The sequence below is a fragment of the Mustela putorius genome, unplaced genomic scaffold, assembly GCF_011764305.1.
Source record: "Mustela putorius furo isolate JIRA1106 unplaced genomic scaffold, ASM1176430v1.1 tig00000198_pilon_pilon_pilon, whole genome shotgun sequence".
NCBI classification, from domain to species: domain Eukaryota; kingdom Metazoa; phylum Chordata; class Mammalia; order Carnivora; family Mustelidae; genus Mustela; species Mustela putorius.
The window spans coordinates 834,488-852,842 of NW_025421311.1; the positions used below are offsets into that span (position 1 = coordinate 834,488).

At 49.9% G+C, this 18,355-nt stretch overlaps 1 long non-coding RNA gene across 1 annotated transcript; it reads left to right on the plus strand.

The window, feature by feature from the left end:
• The first annotated feature begins 5,941 nt into the window (after positions 1-5,941).
• LOC106007034 lies at positions 5,942-10,535 on the plus strand. Its single transcript, XR_001181515.2, has 4 exons — positions 5,942-6,251; positions 7,712-8,072; positions 8,837-8,928; positions 9,548-10,535. It is a non-coding gene; the product is annotated as an uncharacterized LOC106007034 (long non-coding RNA).
• Positions 10,536-18,355: the final 7,820 nt, after the last annotated feature.

The window sequence follows — 18,355 nt, forward strand, 5'->3', positions numbered from 1 at the left end:
AACTGTGGGGATGGGCACACGGTTTCCTCCAGTCTGAGGAGGGGGCGGTGGGAGGGACAAGAAACTGTGTCCTCTCTGCCCTCTTACAAAGTGCTAGGGAGATGTGCACTCCCTGGGGAACATTTAGCCCATGGTCACATCTGGCTCTGCCCGCATCACTGGACCAGCACTTGACCTGGGTGCCATGAGAAGTTAAAAGGACAGGACAGGAGCCCTTGGCAGCCGGGCTCTCCCCTACTTTTCCAGCCCAATGTCTGGATCCATCCCCGTTACCGTGCCAGACTCCTCAAAGTTCTGCAAAAATTCCAGAGCCTTCCCTGCTGGAGTGTGTTGGCTCCTGCTCTCCCTTTTGTCAGGATGCCTCCTGACCTCCTCTCCCGGGCAGTTCAACAGACAAGATTGAAGGGTGTCAAGGTCAAGGTCGGTCGCAGGAGAAATCTCTCAAGATTCCCTCCTGTCTCACCCTCTCCCCCGACCTCAGGAAGATTTAAGCACCCTGATCCCCTCCTCATACTTCAAGCTCAGCAGCCAGCCAGCAGGATCTTTCTAGAAAGGAAGTCACATCATGCTGTTCCCCTGCCACTCTCCAGGGTCTAGAATCATGGCCCTACACAACATAGTCCCTGAGGCTCTTCCGGCCCTGATTTCTACCTTCTCCCCTTCCCTTACTCAGGTGCAGCCTACCTTTGTTTTTTTTTGAAATGACAAGTCAGGTCCCAGCCTTTGTGCTGGCTGACCCTCCTGCCACTTGGGTGTCTGCTCATTTCAGAAAAGCTTTTCTTGGCTGCCTCACCTCACAGTTTATGTGTCTGCAGCACCTAACACTATCCACCATTTTGCTCATGCGTATGCTCACTGTTGGTCCTCCCTCAAGGAAGCAAATTTCACAGGACCCGAGACGACCTCTGACGTACCTGACTTTGCTCCTATCATGTATTGCCATAGTACAGGGGACACTGGTCCTACTAATGGTCACTCGTTACCTTTTGATTAGCTCGCCTTCCTTTAGATGTCAGTCCCCAGCCTCCTTGGCAGCTGAGCTCCAGAATGTGACCCGGGTTCTGCCAATCTGGCTAGTCCCTGGGAAACTTGGATGCGGGTTTGAGCAGCCTGAGGAAGCAGGCTCTGTCCAGAGCTGCCCCCGCCGCTGGTGTGAATAGCAGCAGAGGCGGCTGGCTTGGCCGGCAGCACTCAGGGCAACGGCAGTTTCTCAGTGGAGGTGAGACTGAGTTTCTGAGGCCGACGTGGCACGGGCCAGGAGCTGCAGTGTGGACGGTTCTGTTGCCGGACTAGTTTTGCAGGCTTTGGGGCTCAGCCTCAGTCCTGATTCTCTCCACCTTCTCACAATGCCGAGAGCTTCCCAGTATCTTCAGCATCTTCCTTCCCTGCTGCATCCACAACACTCAGCTTTTCTTCTCCCAGCGAAGGATCCTGACTGTGTACAGTTGGATATGTCTTCTCCCCCAAGAAGGCTATCATCTCCCTTAGATGTCCTGTCAAGTGCTGAGTGCTTTCAACACGATGGACAATGTCCGGGCAGAGGGGACACTCCAGTGGCTGACAGGCGCTGTCTAGCTGCTGATGCAGAGTGGGGCATGCTACAATGTGATCATGGAAACACACACGTGGGAGTGAGGCTCTGTGCCCTTATCTGTACCTGAGAGCCCAAACCACTTCCCATCATACTGACAGCACTCAGTTTGTATGTATGGGATGAAGGTTGGGTGGACATGAACAGAGCAAAGTGTGGGTCTTCTTGTCCCACAGGGATTGTGTATTTCCCATACGTCTGTGTCTTAGACTGAAGGTCACCTAAGCATGAAGCAGACAGAGACTGGGACCACCATTAGTTCGATCAGCCAATGCCTCAAACTTCACTGGATACAGGTCAGACACCAGGCACAGTGCTAGGTGCTGGGAAATGGTGAATAACACAGATCCACGTGCCGCAGCACATGGTAGACCCAGTGAGTGGTTTAACAGCCAGCTGGTTTCGAGATCGGGATGGCAGGAGCTGCTTCTGTTATGAACGTGCAGAAGCTAAGAGATTTCGGGTTTACCACTGAAACTTGCTTCTATCCCACTCGAAGTTCCCATTCATCGGAAGAAAAAGGCGATCAAGGACTGGTCATCTGGTTAGGTGTGCACCGGTGATGGTCCTCTAGCGACGCATCCGCCAGTCTGTGGATAAATCAGTGTCTGCATGAGGAATGCGTCAGAATCGGCTGGACTTTGGGACGGCGAGGGAGCAGCAAACGAGAGAAGGCAGGAGGGGGCGCCTGGGGGGCTCAGTCGATAAGGATCTGCCTTTGGCTCAGTCATGATCCCAGGGTCCTGGGATGGAGCCCCACGTCGGGCTCCCTGCTCAGCAAGCCTGCTTCTCCCTCTGCCTGCTGTTCCCCCTTCTATGCTCTGTCAAGTAACTAGATAAGATCTTAAAAAACAAACAAAAAACAAGCAAAAAACCAAAGCTGTGGAAGGACCTAACAAGAGTGTGAGTCGGTCTGTGGCCGTGTCCTGTTCCTGGCGATTTCCTGTCAACTTCCAGTTCACCAGACTGACCGCAGGCTGAACACTGTGATTAAGGCCTCGCAGCGAAGGCTAATTCACGGGGTCCACTCCCTCTCCGCACCTCTGCTTTCTCTGTCTGTGGTTGGCAGCCCCTGTTCTTCTCCCGCTTTCTTCCCTCTGCTTTCAGTTTTTCCTTCTTGTGTCTTCTCTCAGAGGACCACTCATTCCAAAAGATGTCCTGGGTACCAGTTTGGTACTCAGCGCTCTGCAGGACTCTCACGTTCAGGCAAGAACAGCTGCAGAAATGCGACACACCAGACTCCAGTAAAGGTGAGAAGGTCTGACCTGCAGAGAGCAATGAGCTCCCACACCGCTGGGTCTCCCCGCTCAACAAGGTCAGGTTAGAGTTCCTGGGGACGACAGTTCTTAAGGAATGGCTTCTCAAAAAGGTAGCTGGGAAGCCATATCTGAATCCAGAGGATCTGGTTGGGGGAGAGGTGGCCGTGCCGAGGGTCACCCTGCACGCTCTCTGAGCCCTGTCCTCTTGGGTCATTTATGCACGCTCCATTATGTGGGCATAGTTGACTGCATCTCGGCGCAGTGGGCATTTCCCCCTATGGCCCCTCTCTCCTCCCCGAGGTCAGGGGGTGGGGTCTGCAAGTTCCAGCCCCACATCAACCCCCCCCCCAAACCAGTTCAACCCCTCCTTGACTGAGGGACTTTCCAAAACCGCCTCATTAACATACCAAAAGACACCTGGAACTTTCTCACAGCTCGGGAGATTCTAAGGGTTTAGAAGCTCCCGTGCTGCAAAGGGAAATGAAGACCAAATATATGTTTCTTATAAACCGTGATACCGGGCACCTGGCTGGCTCCGTCGGTGGAGCGTGTGGCTGTTGATCTCGGGGTCATGGGTTCAAGCCCCACATTGGGCAAGGAGTCTCCTTGAAACAGTGTCACGATACACAGCGCAGAGTGGAACATTCTTCGGCCAGCAAAGGGGCTGGAGCTCTGACGCACGCTGTGATGTGGACGGACCCTGGAAATGCCGTGCTAAGAGAAATAAGCCGGCTCTAACGGCAAACAGCTCGTCTTTCCACTTGGTCGGGGAACCCAGCTCAGGGGTAGAGACAGGCAGACAGACAGAACAGGCTGCAGGTTCTGGGGGTCAGGGGGTCGGCGGAGTGGGAGCTACTGTGTAATGAGTACAGAGTTCCTGCCGGGGTAATAAAAAATGGTTGGAAATAGCGAGTACTGGTGCTTTGTACAACACCATGAGTGTATTTAATGCCACCGCATTGTACACGTTAAATTATCATTTTTTTCTTAAGATTTTGTTTATTGGGGGGGCGCCTGGGTGGCTCAGTGGATTAAGCCGCTGCCTTCGGCTCAGGTCATGATCTCAGGGTCCTAGGATCGAGTCCCGCATCGGGCTCTCTGCTCAGCAGGGAGCCTGCTTCCCTCTCTCTCTCTCTCTGGCTGCCTCTCTGTCTACTTGTGATTTCTCTCTGTCAAATAAATAAATCTTTTAAAAAAAAATATTTTGTTTATTGGGGCGCCTGGGGGGCTCAGTGGATTAAAGCCTCTGCCTTCGGCTCAGGTCATGATCCCAGGGTCCTGGGATCGAGTCCCACAACTGGTTCTCTGCTCAGCGGGGAGGCTGCTTCCCCCTCCTTATCTGCCTGCTGCTCTGCCTACTTGTGATCTGTCAAATAAATAAATCAAATCTTAAAAAAAAAAAGATTTTGTTTCTTTGAAAGAGAGCATGAATTGGGTGGGGCGAGCAGGTTCCCCACCTGATGCGGGCTCCATCCCAGGACCCCAAGATGATGCTCAGAGCTAAAGTCAGACGCCTAGCCCACTGAGCCACCCAGGTGGCCCTAATGAGATGCGTCTAACCTGTTGAGCTCTGACGTTCTGGAATACCACGGCCAAAGGGCTGAGGAAAGAAGAGTGAAGTGAAGTGGTGAGCGGGAAGCCGGCTCCCAAGTCCTGCCGGCGATACACTTCTCTGGCGTTTGCAGCTCAGCGGCACAGCACCTGAGACGGGAAATAACTGCCCGTTCGACTGTGAACCCAGGGGGATTGCAGTGAAGCGTTCTGCTGTCTGCTTTCTCTCCAAACACCGAAAGATCCCGCGTAAGGGCTCCAGCCTGTCCGAGGGGGACACGGGGAAGAGCGTCTCTCCCAGCCCCGCACTCGCTGTCTGCTTCCAGCAGGCCTCGCCAACCTCCTGCTTGGTTCCTTGCCCTCCTGTCCTGGGGTATTTGAACTTGTGGCCCCTCGCAAAAGTCAGAGGTTGGGTGAATTGTTTCTGACAGCCCTTTGCTTTGCTGATTTTAAAAAAGCCAAGTGTCAAAGAAATTTCTTCTTCTTTGAGTTCCTCTCTCACCTCATCTACGACCCAGGAGGAGCTGTTCCCGGGGGACCACACAGGATTTCAGGTTCCAGTAAGGGACCCAAATATATGTGAATCATTTTGTGGGCCTAGAGTTCTAGAGAATAAAGAGATTATTCACGCGTGCAGTCTCTGAGGTTTGATCTGTGCTTCTGCGAATATTCAAACATTTTATCACAACTTTGAGAAGCCTCTGCTTTTAATTGGGCTTATTTTCTATTTCAAAAAGAGGCACAAGTATTACAGGAAGGTTGAAACAAGATTTAAACAATACACAGAAGTGCGTAAAAAGTCCTTCCTGTCTTACTCTGGTAACCACAGCTGCCGGGTGACTTTCTTTCCAGATCTCTGTTTTTGTGTGTTTGTTTTGTCTTTTGCACACATAGTTGTGTAGAAATTTGCACGTGCATTGCTATGACCGTGAAAACGCAGAACATGGGTCCTTTTGTCCACAAAAAAGGAATTACACTCTCATTACTCTTCTGCAATTTGCTTTTTTAATTTGACAGTATTTTGGGATCATTTTCCCGTATCTACACAAAGAGATGCGCTTCATTCTTTGTGGTAACTATGAAGCGTCAGAGCATGGATGTCATTTCTTTAAACATAATTGTTTTGACAGATACGTAGGTCGTCTCTGATTTCTACTGATGTAAACTCATGGCCTTGTGAGCATCCTTCAGCCCAAATCCCGGCAACACGGAAAAAGTAATTTTGAGGTGTACACTCTCAGAAACGTGATGGTTTCCATACATGTTCTAAGCAGTCAGATCTGTCTTGTAACATGCACCTGAACATCTCCAGCCCCGTGGGCTGTTTGCTGACACTGCACAGGACCTCTCAGTCTTCTGCCAGAGCGACAGGCCAATGAGGGAGGCTCGTCTTGTTCAATTTGCATTTCCTTCTCGATTACCTGAGATGGTTCACACCTTTGGTTATTTTACAGGGTGTTTGTAATTCCTCTTCTGGGAACTATTTGTTTATATATTTGGTTGCTTAACTCCTTTGTGAACTGTGTCTGTGAGAGTATTTCTACGTACTGAGAGTCGTTTCAGAACCCGGCTCCCAGCTCGGGAGTGCAGACTCTGCCGCCTTCCTCTCGCCACTCGAGCACATCTGAATGAGACAACGAACTTCCGCTCTTTTCCCAGAACCGCCAGCTCGGTGCAGGGTGTTGTTTAAAAGGAAAGAAAAGAAAAGAAATGACAAAGATCTCACTGGCCTTTAGAAGATCATAACCAAAAATAATCAAAACCACTTGCCTCGGATCAGTGCTTTGCAGTTTACATTCTTTGGCTAAATAAGACATGCAAATAAACAGTGAACACCTTCGGTAGAAGAGGTAGGTACCATAACATCAGAATAGGGGCTTGGGGAAACAGAAACCAGCTGGGGGTGTGGGGACTGGAATGGTGGCACAAGGCAGAGTTCCAAGGAGGACCACAGGGAGTTGGAGGACAGGGTGGCAAGGATTTTTGTGGGTGGAAGAAAAACGTATAAACAGAACCAAAGGGTGAGGGTCTATCTGGGAAGATCACCTCCCCCCGAATTGGACCAATATTCCAGAGGTCACAACCGTCTCCCTGTCAGCGTCCTTTCTTTCGAGCATCACACTCTGGTCACCTCAGTCTGAAGTTACAGCATCGTCATTCCTGGTTTGTCTTGGGTGTGGATGAGAACAGAAATCTTCTGGGCTTTCCACATGACCATTGTCTGGACATCCAAGCCCCCTGTCGCTGACCTTCGGTCACAGCAATGTCCGTGACCTCTCAGATTCCTTCCTTTGTCTGCTAGAACGTTCCAGACACAGGTGTTTGGAAGCACCTACGCATCAGGGCGGCGCTCGGTCTCGGGAGAGACCGAGAAGAGTGTGTCTGGTTCTCTTCCTCGTGGTGCCTGGAGTCCACCACAGCTGGGGGCAGTGAACACTTCATTATTTATTTACACATAAATTTTACTTTGACGATGGGGGCACCTGGGTGGCTCAGTGGGTTAAAGCCTCTGCCTTTGGTTCAGGTCATGATCTCAGGGTCCTGGGATCGAGCCCCACATCGGGCTCTCTGCTCGGCAGGGCGCCTGCTTCCTCCTCTCTCTCTGCCTGCCTCTCTGCCTACCTGTGATCTTTGTCAAATAAATAAATAATATCTTAAAAAGAAGAAAATGATTTAAAAAGATTTTACTTTGATGTTAATGACAAACTTATTGGTCAACGATCTGGACAAATTATACATTGGAGAGAATCTTTGTTTGGGAGCTTCCCGTGGGAGAGTGGGCACCTGACCTGGGAAAACGCACAGCATAGCCCGCGTCCCAAGGGCACCCAGTGTTTCCAGAAGGGCAGACTTTCCCCGGGAATGCCACTAACTACGGTAGATCTTTCCTTCCCCGCACACACACCCACACTTCGCTGACTTGGGTGGTTTCCACGTGAGGTCCGGCAGCCTCGGCAGCACCAGGCTGGGTTGGAACTGTGAATTCCTGAGGCTCACGCAGACGTCCAAAGCACAGACCGGCGTGCAGCGCGGGTGCGGTGTTGGAACGAGACCGCCAGATCACGAGGCTCCCAGCTCCCACGTCCGGTCTGTCCGTGGCCAGCGCTGCCAACCTCCTGCAATGCGGGCTGCCCTTGCGGTGAGAGCGCAGGCCTGGGGGCTGGCCCGGCTCGCCAGAGGCCTGGCTGCGGAACAAGAACCATGTCATAGAACATCACAGACCAGGCCACTCCGAGACCTTGTCTGAACACAGACAAAAACAGGAACATGTCCAAACCACAGAAATAACAAAAATGTGCTTCCATCCTAGCTACAGACGAGTGCCCATGGACTCCTGGCCACTGAAAGCTTCAGACTCTTTACCCGTGCGTCCATCCACTGCTTAGTCACGGAGCCGCCCCGCTTGCTGACCGTCCAGCCTGGGCAGGACCCCACGTCTCAGGAGGACCCAAGGCAAGCCGCAGCCCGTCCCCAGAAAGCCCCTTCTGATCAGTTCTCACTAGAACGTCGCCGGCTGCACTGAGGGAGGCCCCCACAGGCGCGGGAACAGGTGCACTCCCGGCGGTCTTTGGCTGGACAGTACTGACGGTCGCGGGGTTCCAGCCCCACAGCCCCCACCCGGCCTGGGAACAGCGCCCTCCCATGAAGAGTCTATCCCCAGGCCAGCCCAGGTAAGTGCAGAAACGGACAGCTATTCCTTACGAACATTTACGTTACAGTTACATTACGATTTTAAGAGATACGGAGGACTTCAGTGGGCAAAACAGACCTCATGAACGAGGTCACAGAAGCCAGGAACGAAACGGTGTATGATCCTAGTCTGGACACTAATTCCCTGTGGGTGGAAACGGACGGAAGGCGGTCGCCTGGGACACGCAGGTGCGTGCACCGTCTGAGGGCACATCCGGCATGTGGGAAGGTAACTGATCTTACGTATTTATTCCTTCGTGCGCGTCCTCGCAAAAGTCATGGAGCTTATCATGTGCTGGACACTTGAGTGCACCACCTGCGTTCCAGAAGAATACGAGGCCCTGTTCTTGTTCTCGGGGAGCGTCCAGTCTGATGGAGGCCACGGACGCAATAAAGAAGGAGAGAGCGTCATAGGTGTGGTGTAGACGCTTGGGTCAGGACACCGCGGCTGCAGAGGCTAAAGGAGCAGGAAGATGGGGGGTGAGGCAGGAGAGAGGAGGGAGCGTTGATGGAGGAGCTGACCCTGGGGATGAGAGGAGGCCACGAGGACGCGGGCCGGGAAGGAAGTCCCCGGGAGCTGGGGACTTAGCACCTGCCCCACAGGCCTGGGCTGACTCGAGGGGCCTGGGGCAAGGGCACAGGTGCGGCCGCCTGGTTGGTGCCTGTCTCTGCAACCCCGATGTCCTCACACACCCGTGTGGACAGCACAGTCGACACCGGTGGGTTCTGTCCCATCTCTCCTCAGTGACCTGCCAGGACATCGGGGAAGGAAAGCCAAGAAGACACTCCTTGCGTCCTGCCCGTGTCTCTCTCCCCAGACAAAGCACATCAGGACAGGTGGGAGCCAAGATGCCGGGAGGGGCAGCAGGAGGGCTGGGAGGGTGAGGGAGGATGGTGAGCAGAGAGCGCCTCGTTCTGGGGGCCGGCCCCTCACGTGCAAGGTGGACACCGGCTCAGGGGGCTGCTGCACCGTCATGGGTCAGATCGAAGGCCGGGAACGTTGTTTCAGCAAGAAACACGGCCCACGAATCAGTCTGGTTTTGAGTCCAGCTGCTGTCCGTGGGGCTGAGCCCTTCCCGTAGCCTCGCCCTCTGGGCATCCCCGTGCCCTCGCTCAGCAACAGGGGTCCCCAGGCGTTCCTGCTCCTGTGTCTGCCCACTCCTTGGGTCTGGCAGCTTCTGGTACTTTCCCTGACACAGGTAGGGCACTAGTTTATCTCCTGTCTGAGGTGCGGCTGCTTCCCGGGGTCAGGGATGGAGCGGAGCCTGGCTCCCGGTGGCTCCGACCTCCTCCGGCTTAGCTCCAGTCTGGTGGGAAAGTCCTCTCCTGGTCCTTTCCCCTACGCTGGAAGTTCCTTAAATCCCTAACTTGAAAAGCAGGTTCTCTGTGCTCCAGGGAAGGGAGGGTTGACTTTACCAAAGCTGAGAGCGAGAATTTCCATTTCACTTTCTCCTAGATCAAAGAGAAGGAAGAGAAGCACACACGGGGGAGATTATACTCTGAAGCCAGATTATACTCTGAAGCCACGGGAACAGCCACACATACGGAGTTCTGGAGCTGGGATGTGTCATCTTCCCCATATGTGGATGTGGTCCCCGACGTGGAAGCTCTCCAAGCCCCCGACTTATTTTTTTTAAATGAAAGCTTCATCATGTGGGTATCACGTGTCATTAACTCTGTTGGCAGACTCTCCCTTCTCCAGAGAATGCTGGTGGAGCTGAAGTTTCGAGGTTCTAATCATGGCTGTCTCTGTTTTAAAAGGAGCCCACCCAGGATCACCTCATAAAAATAACAGGTGCACCCATCCCAGGAAAGTACAAGAGTTTAGGAGCCCCAGGTCAGACACTGGGGTCAAGCACCCACTATTAGCACAAAAGGTGCTCCCCACACTCTCGTCTCTTAGGACGTTAAAAGGGTTTCAGGCATTCCGTGCCAGGAACTGGGGCAGAAAGCCATCATCTTGCAGTGACATGGCCTCATGTGTGCTTCCTGCCTCGAGATGGCTCTGGAAGTCTGTTGTGTTGAGTTTGGGAGCGGGGATCCTTGCTCCGTTTTGTGGGTTGCTGGGGGTGACAACCGACAGTGCTGCAGTCAGCTAACTTTTGTTTAGAAGCCAGGAGCTTATTTTGTTTAGAAGTCAGGAGCTTATTATAAAGGAGCTTGCATTATTCCAACTCCCCAGTTTCCATTCTGTTGATGGGAAACCTGAAACCCAGAGTGGCCAGTGACTGTCACACCATCTAGCTAACACGCAGCATCAAACCCACGTCCCTACGGCGTGCTCACACTGCGTGTAATTTACTGCCCAGCAGCGAGGTTCTGTGGATGGAAGGGGCAGCTGCTGGTAACTGCCAGGAGAGAGGACAGAACGCGGAGCCCTTCAGGGGCAGGCTGGGCAATAGTATATGCAGCTGTTTTTTTCTATTTTTATTAACTTTTTAAAAGAACAAATCATAATTTTGGAAATGAATTTTGTTTTTAAATATTCTCCCTCTTTTTGATTTAGAAACTTAGTTTTATCATTTTTTTAAAAAAGATTTTATTTATTTATTTGACAGAGATCACAAGTAGGCAGAGAGGCAGAGGCACGGGTGGGGGAGAAGCAGGCTCCCTGCAGAGCAGAGAGCCCCACTTAGGGCTCGATCCCAAGACTCTGAAATCATGACATGAGCCAAAGGTAGACACTTAACCCACTGAGCCCCCCAGGTGCCCCCATCATTTCTTATTTTTAAGAACGATACGAGTGTCAAGTCCTTTTATGAAGCCGACGTAACCCCACTGTGAGAACCTGATGAGAACAGCGCAGTGAAAGTAGGTCACCAGTCTCATTTGCGAACACAGGTGCAAGGACCCTAATGTATATTAGACAACTGAATTCAGTAACGATCAAAAAAATAATACATTGTGATAAGTTACGATTAATTTGTAGGAATTCAACATTAGAAAACAAATCTATTAATGTAATTTCACATATTAACAAGCTAAAGAAGGAAATACTTAGGAACACTTCAACAGATGCAAAAAAAAAAAGCATCTTATTTACAACTTAAGTTAGCAGAAAACTAGAAATAAAAAGAAACTTCCTTAATGGGATAAAAAAGTATTTATCTTTTTACCTGGAAAAACTTGAAAGGCATTTGCTCTAAGATCAGGAGTGGCACAAGAATACATGCTAACATAATGTACTGCATGAGACTGAAGGTTCAGGTCAAAGCAATAAGACAGGAAAAGATACTAAGAAATATACGGATTGGATGGAAAGAGATGAAATTGTCTCTTGCAAGTATTTACATGCAAGACTGAAGAAAACCAACAGACCTTCAGAAGAAATAAAAAAGCTTAAATACTATAAGATCAATATACAGAAATCAGCAGTATCCCTCAATACCATACATAATAAAACAAAGAAGAGACATAAAATACCAAAGTGTCCAACACAACAATAACGAAACCATAAAATATCAAGGACTTACTAGACAAGAATTCACAAGACCATTCCAGAAGAACGTTTAAAACTCCAGCAAAGGACGCAGAGAAAGCGCTGAATTAAAAGTGAGATAAATTGTCTTCGTGAATGAGGGTGCAGTATTTAAAGATAACAATTTTGCCCCACTTTAATGTGATTTCAAGCAAAGTCACAGCCGCCATTGGGGAGATCCTGTCCTGCTCATATTTCGAATGAACCCTCCACAGAGTGAGTCTTATCAGAAGGCAGGACCCTACACCTCTCTATGGATATGGATAAAGGGCTGGACACGCCTTGCTCTTTGGAAGCTAGCGCGAGTGTGGGGCCGTAGCTCAGGCCAAGCATTCTGCTTGTCGGGGCTCTGAATCTTGAGTGGTACGGGAAGGCAGGAGAGTTTGGAAGGCTTTTCACTTGGCAGCATCCACGCTCTAGGCTTTCCCCTGGGAGCGCCGGTGCACTCTGCCTCCTGCAGTAAATCTATCTCCACATTAAGTTAGACAGAACAAGTTTCTGTTGCTTGTAATCAAGAGCTCAGAACTGGGAACCTTGCCAAAACTTGACGTGGAAGAATTCAAGTCCCTGAGAAATTGAGACCAGGAGTCAGCAAACTTTTTCTGTAAAAACACTAAATATTCTAAGCTTTGCAGGTGGATGCCACTATTCAAATCCACTATTGTGGTCAAAGCAGCCAGTGGCCGTGTGTAAGCAAGTGGGTGTGACTGGGCCCCAATAAAGCTTGTTTCACGGAAATAGTCAGTGCGGAGAGTTTGGCTGCTGGGCTGTAGTCCCCTATTCCTGATTAAGACAATCATGAAAAGGACAATCGAAGAAGAGACAGACTCACTCTATGACCTAGTGAGACTTACCAGCCACCACAGCAGGAAGAGCAATGTGGAACGGGTCTAGAAATGTACAAGGGGCCCAAGGAACAGAACAGAGTCCAGAAAGAGGCCCATGAGAGTTTGGGTTATCTAAACATTTTGTAGGAAAAATTGGTTCGTTATATGGAAAAAAATAAATTCGATCCATACCTCAGGCAAAATATAAAAAATGAGCTCAAAATATAAAAATAAGCAAGAACCTAAATATGGAACGGTCCTGTTGTGAGAAGGAAATAGGGAATGTCTTCAGGACTTGGCGGTAGGGGAGAATTATGATGGCTAGGCCATTACTGAACTATTTTGCCTTCTCGGAGGACACATCAGCAGAGAAAGTGGTTGGGTCGTTAGAGCAAGTTAGCCTATAGCTGACACTATGTGGTCAACTCAGGTGAGTAGGGTCTGCTTTGAAGAACAGAGCCCGGGCCACACGCTCATGGCCGAATCATTGACTGCGTCGTGAACAGAAAGGTAGGCCAGACTGTACAGGGAATGAGTGTTTTCTGTGTGGGCAATAAAGATGGGAAACCCTAAAGGGACAATATTTGGAGCCTAAAAGCAATCCAAGGCCCTGCTTGATAATTCTACAACTAGCAAGGCTTTCAGGCACAAGAATGAGACGAGCAAGCGAGACCTAAGTCGCTATCAAGTCATCTTGTTTGGTCTTATTCTGTACATACCCTTAATTGTATCTTACTGGAGAAGCAATAACAAACACCAGAGATGCAACCATGTCTTCATCCCCCAGTGTCATCGTGTGCAGCCGTGAGAATTTCCTCTCTGATGCAGTGGAGGGGCTCCTTCCCACCTCCCAGGGTGGCTGGAAGTCCTGCAAGGTCAGCTGGGGTGTGGACTGAAGGTGGCTTCCTGTTCTCCGTCCTGCTGTCCCGTGGAGAAACAGAGCTGGTCTCCACTCACGTTGAATCCCGGCTTTGGCAGAGGGAAGTTGGCCACAGTGCTGCTTCTGCTTCTTGCCACTCCGTAAGGAGACCATCTGGATGGAGAAAGACGTACCAGACTCTAGACATCTGTGCCAAGGAGCAGACTTGGGAATGGGCAAGTGGGGGGTAATCCAGCCCAGCCACGGCCTGACCCAAGAGGGCTGAGATCCTGAACAAGGCTGCGAGAAGAACCGTCTGGTCGACCCACAGAATTATGGGTGGTGGTAAATCACGGTCATTGTTTCAGGACTTTAGAGTCTAGGTTTGTTTTCTGCATAGTTGGAGACAAACAGTGCTTGGAATGTGGAGTAGCCCAGTGAACCCAGCACAAGGGCCTACCATTCAGGAAAAAGCCCACTTTTATAGTGAATATCTTCCTAGGCATTAATACCTAGGAAGCTGAACAGAAACCATTTAGATTTTTGAAATTTAAAGTAGCCTGTATTCTGCCTCTCATTCTGTATTTGTAGCATCATCTTCTGTAAGATGTCTAAAATGAAAATTTTAATTGAACAAGTTAACTCGAATTAGTATTCGTTCATTCATCCGTTCGCCCATTTGACAGTGGGTATTAGAGACCTCTCAGGGCCGCTGGTTGCACTCATCACTACACTTCTAGCTCCCAGTGGCGCAGACAGGGACTCGGCCTTTTCTGCCCAGAGCTCCACCGTTCCCACCAGTATCACTGGGGTTTGGGGGCGGGAAGGAGAGACGCTTATAGCAGTATTCGACCCAGCACGGTTTCTGTACCAGAATGATTCCGTAGGTTGAGAGCTGTCTACGCAGTCGGAGGTGCATTCTCCCTGGTGTGAGATCTAGTTACACATAAACTGAGGAAGTGGAGTAGGGGTTAAGTTCCAATGGAACTCCAGCCCATCATGTGTGGTCCCCAACTTTTCGATGGAGTTGCTTCTTTTCTCCGGGCTTGGTGATTCGCTCGTGTGGGTGGCAGGGAGAGGAAGCCTATCTAAGGTGTTTGAATGATGCCGAGGGAGTTGTCCCAACTGTCTCCAAGTGCAGGCATAGCCCATACTACAAGCTTGACGATCACCGTCATCAGAGTCCATGAGGGCAAGTCCACGACTGCTTCGTAACCGACAACGGTTCCGGTCTTGGTTCTCTAGTCTCTAATTCCTAGGAAAGTGTGTCAGGGATCAAAGACTGTGCTGCTTCCTGAACTTCGACCCATCATCCGTGGGTAGTGGTGACACTGTGTTTCTCCTCACCAGGTGAAGTTGCCCAGTAGGTCACGGCTGTCCCTTAGCTGGAGGTCAGGCCGAAGGGCAGGTCACTGTCGTCTCCACGCCTGCAAGCTGGAGTCTCTCTTTCGCACATGCAGAAAGATCAGTGACGACGTGGGCAGGGCTGGTGCTGCCTGACGCTTCCATACTTGCAGAAACCATAAACTCCGTCCCCAGAGAAACAGTGGTCGCCAGGGGAGTGCTCCGTGGCGTCCTCTGTCGCTCCGGCACTGAAGCAGTGACAGTGATTCTCTCTTTGCTGGCTGGGGCATTGGCGTCCAGGCTGTGGTGGCAAAGAGGGGACCAAGCAGGACTTATTTTTGTTGGTCCCTACGGCATTTTATTTAATTTATTTTTAAAGATTTTATTTATTTATTTGACAGACAGAGCCCACAAGGAGGCAGAGAGGCAGGCGAGAGAGAGGGGGAAGCAGATTCCCCGCTGAGCAGAGAGCCCAATGAGGGGCTCGATCCCAGGACCCTGAGATCATGACCTGAGCCGAAGGCAGAGGCTTAACCCACTGAGCCACCCAGACGCCCCGGCATTTAATTTTTATATTTTTGATTGAAACTCCGCTAGCCGACCTGTAGTACGTCAATGCCTTCAGACGAAGTGTGCAGCAGCACAGCAGCCGAGTGTAACGCCCAGTGCTCGTCACTTCACGCGGCTCCTTCCGCCCGTCAGCCGGTGACCCCAGCCCTCACCCCCTCCCTTCTGTGACCCTCAGTTTGGTTCCCGGAGTCCAGAGTCTCTCACGGTTTGTCTCCCTCCCTGATTTCTCCCCCTTCACTCTTCCCTCCTTCCCCTGCGGTCTCTGCTCTTCCGTTCCAGCTGTGAGTGGCACCGTAGGATGCTTGTTCTCTGCCTGACTGGCTTCACTCCGCACGATCCCGTCCAGTCCCATCCACGTTGCTGCAGAAGCTGGGTGTTCATCCTTTCTGATGGCCGAGGAATAGTCCCTTGTACGAAAGGACTTCTTTACCTGCTCCGGTTGAAGGTAGACGGTTTCCTAGGAGAAAGGGCGACCCCGTGTGGCAGTTTTAAAATATAACCGTGAACTTTGCAGCATTTCTTTTCTTTTCTTTTTTTTTTTTGAACTGATGCTGCAGCTTTATTTATTTTTAAGGATTTCATTTATTTATTTGAGAGAGATAGAAACAGTGACAGAGATGGCAAGAGAGCACATGCAGGGGGAGCCGCAGAGGGAGGGGGGAAGCAGGCTGCCCGCTGAGCAGGGGATCCGGGACCCTGGGACCCAGACCAGAGCCAAACAGACACTTAACCCACTGAGCCACGCCTCCCAGACACCGGGCCCCATCCAGCGGGATGACTCTGGCTTTTTAAGTACGTTTTGAAATCAGGAAGTGTGACTTTTCCAGCTTTGTTCTTTTTTGGGATTGTTTTTGCTCTTCAGGGTCCTTTGAGATTCCCTATGAATTTTAGCCCAAGTTCTTGTCTTTTGCATTAAATCGGTAGATCACTTTGGGTAGTCTCGAGAGTTTAACAACATTAAGTTCTCCAGTCCACAAACATGAGATTTTCCCTCTAATTTATCTTTGATCTTGCACCTCCGTTTTTAATTCCCGAGTATTTTATCCTTTTTGATAAAACTGTTCCTGGCGCTGTTGTCTTGATTTCCTTTGTAGATTGTTCATTGTTCATGTACAGAAAAGCAACCAATTTTTGGTTGTAGACTCTGTATCCTGCTACTTTGCCGAATTTATTAGTTCTAACAGGTGTGTGTGTGTGTGTGTGTGTGTGTGGTGTAATCATTAGGCTTTTCTGTATATAAGATCTTATTCTTGTGAACAGAGATCATTTTACTTCTTCTTTTTCATTTTGAAGATTTTATTTATTTATTTCATAGGCAGAGATCATAAGTAGGCAGAGAGGCAGGCAGAGAGGGAGAAACAGGTTCCCACTGAGCAGAGAGCCCAATGCAGGGCTCAATCACAGGACCCTGAGATCATGACCTGAGCCGAAGGCAGAGGCTTTAACACACTGAGCTACCCAGGCGCCCCTTCCTTTTCATTTTGGACGTCTTTTATTTTTCTTATCTAATTGCTTTGCCTGGGACTTCCAGTACGATGTTCTGTAGAAGTGGCAAAAACAGGCATCCTTGTCTTGTTCCTGATCCCAGAGGGAAAGATTTAAGTCTTTTGCCACTGACTATGATGTTGATTGTGAATTTTTCATAATTTTTTTATGTTGTGAGAGTTTCCTTCAATTCCTAGTGTGCTGAGTGTTTTTATCATACAAGGGTTTAGAAAATGTCCAATGCTTTCCTGCATGAGTTGAGATGATGATGATATTTTTCCCTTCTTTTTGCTAATGTGGTATATCGCATTGATTGATTTTCATCATGCTGCAACATCCTTGCGTCCTGGGAATAAATCCTACTTGTATGGTGCATAACCCTTTTACTATGTTGCTGAATTTGGTTTGCTAGTACTTTGTTGAGAATTTCTGCATGAATTTCATAAGGAATATGGGTCTACTTTTTTTTTCTTGTCGTGTCTTCATCTAGCTTTGATATAAGGGTAATGCTAGCTTTGTAAAATAAGGGAGTGTTCCTTCCTGGTCAGTGTTTTGGGAAAACGTTGAGAAGAATCGATGTCAGTCCTCCTTTAAATGTTTGGTGGAATTCACTGGTGAAGGCTTCAGCCCTGGCTTTCCTTTGTCAGGAGAGTCTCAGTTACTGATTTAGTCACCCTCCTCGTTACAAGTCTCAGTTACTGATTGAGTCACCTTCCTCGTTATGGGTCTGTTTAGATTTTCTGTTTCTTAGGATTTAATCTTGGTGGGTTTGCTGTTTCTAGGAATTTGACCACCGAGTCTCTGTTATTCAATCGGTTGACATTTAATTGCCCACAGAGCTCTCTTATTTGTAGTTTTTTTCCCCTGTAGAATCAGTAGTAACGTCCCCACTTTCAGATCCGAGTTGAGTGATTTGCGCCTTCCCTCTGTTTTCCTTAGTCCGTCTAGCTAAATGTTTGTCCATTTCACAGACTTTAAAAAAATTCCAGATTGTAATTTAATGTTTAATCTATAAGTTTATTTTTCTAAAATTAAGACTTTATTTTTTAGGGAAGTTTTAAGTTCACAGTGAAACTGAAACAGTGAAACTGAAAGGGGAAGGTACGGACGTTTTCCACAGACACCCCCCCCATCCTTCACGCCCAGAACCTCCTCCCTTGTTATCGGCGTTCCCACCGCCGCGTGCCTGATGCCGCCCCACAGCACGTTAGGTTCCATTCACTTTTCTTTGACCCTTTTTCCTTCCTCCCTGAGCTTTGATAATTTCCACTGCCTTGTGTTCAAGCTCGCTGATTCCTTCTACCCAACGCTCTTCTCCACAGAAACGCATTAGCGAGTCTCTCGGGGCAGAAAGAGCTGTGTGGATGTCAGGAAAATGGGTTTCTGGGAGAAGTGAGAAGGAATGGGGTGTAGACGTGGGGATAGGAGTGCGGGGCTGGGGCAGGCAGGCAGCCAGTGACAAATCCGTGATGCTGGGGCAGGGGGAGGAGTGGAGGGATGCGGGTCACGCTGTTTCCTTGAACAACGTGTAATGAATGCCGCGGCTGAGCAGGTCTTCAGCAGGGCCTTGTGGGACGAGCTGGGAGACAGTTAAAGACAGGAGGGTAGGACTGACATCTGGGGTGGCCCTGGGCCAAGGACAGGGAACCCAGTGTGTGGGTCAGGGACATGCAGTGACATCAGGCCCGGACTCAGTCACAA